General features: G+C 43.3%; 1 protein-coding gene and 11 non-coding genes across 12 annotated transcripts in view; 11 read left to right on the top strand and 1 right to left on the bottom strand.

The window, feature by feature from the left end:
- fermt3b (FERM domain containing kindlin 3b) overlaps positions 1-2,500 on the bottom strand; it is a 104,961-nt gene that overhangs the window by 54,764 nt on the left and 47,697 nt on the right. The gene's annotated exons all lie outside the window — the stretch shown is intronic.
- Positions 135-206, top strand: trnas-cga (transfer RNA serine (anticodon CGA)). The gene has a single exon. It is a non-coding gene; the product is annotated as a tRNA-Ser (tRNA).
- Positions 360-431, top strand: trnaw-cca (transfer RNA tryptophan (anticodon CCA)). The gene has a single exon. It is a non-coding gene; the product is annotated as a tRNA-Trp (tRNA).
- trnas-cga (transfer RNA serine (anticodon CGA)) lies at positions 585-656 on the top strand. The gene has a single exon. It is a non-coding gene; the product is annotated as a tRNA-Ser (tRNA).
- trnaw-cca (transfer RNA tryptophan (anticodon CCA)) lies at positions 810-881 on the top strand. Its single transcript has one exon. It is a non-coding gene; the product is annotated as a tRNA-Trp (tRNA).
- trnaw-cca (transfer RNA tryptophan (anticodon CCA)) lies at positions 1,036-1,107 on the top strand. The gene has a single exon. It is a non-coding gene; the product is annotated as a tRNA-Trp (tRNA).
- On the top strand, positions 1,253-1,324 carry trnaw-cca (transfer RNA tryptophan (anticodon CCA)). The gene has a single exon. It is a non-coding gene; the product is annotated as a tRNA-Trp (tRNA).
- Positions 1,478-1,549, top strand: trnaw-cca (transfer RNA tryptophan (anticodon CCA)). Its single transcript has one exon. It is a non-coding gene; the product is annotated as a tRNA-Trp (tRNA).
- Positions 1,703-1,774, top strand: trnaw-cca (transfer RNA tryptophan (anticodon CCA)). The gene has a single exon. It is a non-coding gene; the product is annotated as a tRNA-Trp (tRNA).
- trnaw-cca (transfer RNA tryptophan (anticodon CCA)) lies at positions 1,928-1,999 on the top strand. Its single transcript has one exon. It is a non-coding gene; the product is annotated as a tRNA-Trp (tRNA).
- trnaw-cca (transfer RNA tryptophan (anticodon CCA)) lies at positions 2,145-2,216 on the top strand. The gene has a single exon. It is a non-coding gene; the product is annotated as a tRNA-Trp (tRNA).
- trnaw-cca (transfer RNA tryptophan (anticodon CCA)) lies at positions 2,362-2,433 on the top strand. Its single transcript has one exon. It is a non-coding gene; the product is annotated as a tRNA-Trp (tRNA).

The following is a 2,500-nucleotide window of genomic DNA, read 5'->3' as shown; positions in this document are numbered from 1 at the left end:
GCTGTCCGTCAGAAAAGATGAGGTGGATGTTAGTCCAAAATTGAGCCATTTGATACCCCAAGCAATATGCAATTTTCTAAAATCAATCACAGTTCGCCCTGCCCTTTTCACTCGTTTGGTTGAATCATGTAACAGACTCTGTGGCGCAACGGTAGCGCGTCTGACTCGAGATCAGAAGGTTGCGTGTTCAAATCACGTAATGGTCATAGTTTACTTTCAAGCTTGGCTGTCCGTCAGAAAAGATGAGGTGGATGTTAGTCCAAAATTGAGCCATTTGATACCCCAAGCAATATGCAATTTTCTAAAATCAATCACAGTTCCCCCTGCCCTTTTCACTCGTTTGGTTTAATCATGTAACAGACTCTGTGGCGCAACGGTAGCGCGTCTGACTCCAGATCAGAAGGTTGCGTGTTCAAATCACGTCAGGGTCATAGTTTACTTTCAAATTTAGCTGTCTGTCAGAACAGATGAGCAGGATGTTATTTTAAAATTGAGCCATTTGATACCCCAAGCAATATGCAATTTTCTAAAATGAATTGCTGTTCGTCCTGCCCTTTTCACTCGTTTGGTTGAATCATGTAACAGACACTGTGGCGCAACGGTAGCGCGTCTGACTCGAGATCAGAAGGTTGCGTGTTCAAATCACGTCAGGGTCATAGTTTACTTTCAAGCTTGGCTGTCCGTCAGAAAAGATGAGGTGGATGTTAGTCCAAAATTGAGCCATTTGATACCCCAAGCAATATGCAATTTTCTAAAATCAATCACAGTTCGCCCTGCCCTTTTCACTCGTTTGGTTGAATCATGCAACAGACTCTGTGGCGCAACGGTAGCGCGTCTGACTCCAGATCAGAAGGTTGCGTGTTCAAATCACGTCAGGGTCATTGTTTACTTTTAAGCTTAAGCTGTCCGTCAGAAAAGATGAGGTTGATGTTAGTCCAAAATTGAGCCATTTGATAACCCAAGCAATATGCAATTTTCTAAAATCAATTATAGTTCGCCCTGCCCTTTTCACTCGTTTGATTGAATCATGTAACAGACTCTGTGGCGCAACGCTAGCGCGTCTGACTCCAGATCAGAAGGTTGCGTGTTCAAATCACGTCAGGGTCATTGTTTGCAGCCAATCTGATGCATACATCATTCTATTTAAAGGTGGATTTGGTCCAAATGTGCTCATTGAATACCTTGAGCTATTTGCAATTTTCTCATTATCGTAGCTCTGCCGTTTTAAATCGTTTGGTTGGATGGTGTATCAGACTCTGTGGCGCAACGGTAGCGCGTCTGACTCCAGATCAGAAGGTTGCGTGTTCAAATCACGTCAGGGTCATAGTTTACTTTCAAGCTTGGCTGTCCGTCAGAAAAGATGAGGTGGATGTTAGTCCAAAATTGAGCCATTTGATACCCCAAGCAATATGCAATTTTCTAAAATCAATCACAGTTCGCCCTGCCCTTTTCACTCGTTTGGTTGAATCATGTAACAGACTCTGTGGCGCAACGGTAGCGCGTCTGACTCCAGATCAGAAGGTTGCGTGTTCAAATCACGTCAGGGTCATAGTTTACTTTCAAGCTTGGCTGTCCGTCAGAAAAGATGAGGTGGATGTTAGTCCAAAATTGAGCCATTTGATACCCCAAGCAATATGCAATTTTCTAAAATCAATCACAGTTCGCCCTGCCCTTTTCACTCGTTTGGTTGAATCATGTAACAGACTCTGTGGCGCAACGGTAGCGCGTCTGACTCCAGATCAGAAGGTTGCGTGTTCAAATCACGTCAGGGTCATAGTTTACTTTCAAGCTTGGCTGTCTGTCAGAAAAGATGAGGTGGATGTTAGTCCAAAATTGAGCCATTTGATAACCCAAGCAATATGCAATTTTCTAAAATCAATTATAGTTCGCCCTGCCCTTTTCACTCGTTTGATTGAATCATGTAACAGACTCTGTGGCGCAACGGTAGCGCGTCTGACTCCAGATCAGAAGGTTGCGTGTTCAAATCACGTCAGGGTCATTGTTTGCAGCCAATCTGATGCATACATGATTCTATTTAAAGGTGGATTTGGTCCAAATGTGCTCATTTAATACCTTGAGCTATTTGCAATTTTCTCATTATCGTAGCTCTGCCGTTTTAAATCGTTTGGTTGGATGGTGTATCAGACTCTTTGGCGCAACGGTAGCGCGTCTGACTCCAGATCTGAAGGTTGCGTGTTCAAATCACGTCAGGGTCATTGTTTGCAGCCAATCTGATGCATACATCATTCTATTTAAAGGTGGATTTGGTCCAAATGTGCTCATTTAATACCTTGAGCTATTTGCAATTTTCTCATTATCGTAGCTCTGCCGTTTTAAATCGTTTGGTTGGATGGTGTATCAGACTCTGTGGCGCAACGGTAGCGCGTCTGACTCCAGATCAGAAGGTTGCGTGTTCAAATCACGTCAGGGTCATAGTTTACTTTCAAACTTAGCTGTCTGTCAGAACAGATGAGGAGGATGTTATTTTAAAATTGAGCCA

The sequence above is a fragment of the Pungitius pungitius genome, chromosome 2 (assembly GCF_949316345.1).
Source record: "Pungitius pungitius chromosome 2, fPunPun2.1, whole genome shotgun sequence".
NCBI classification, from domain to species: Eukaryota; Metazoa; Chordata; class Actinopteri; order Perciformes; family Gasterosteidae; genus Pungitius; species Pungitius pungitius.
This window is presented reverse-complemented; position numbering and strand designations above follow the sequence as displayed.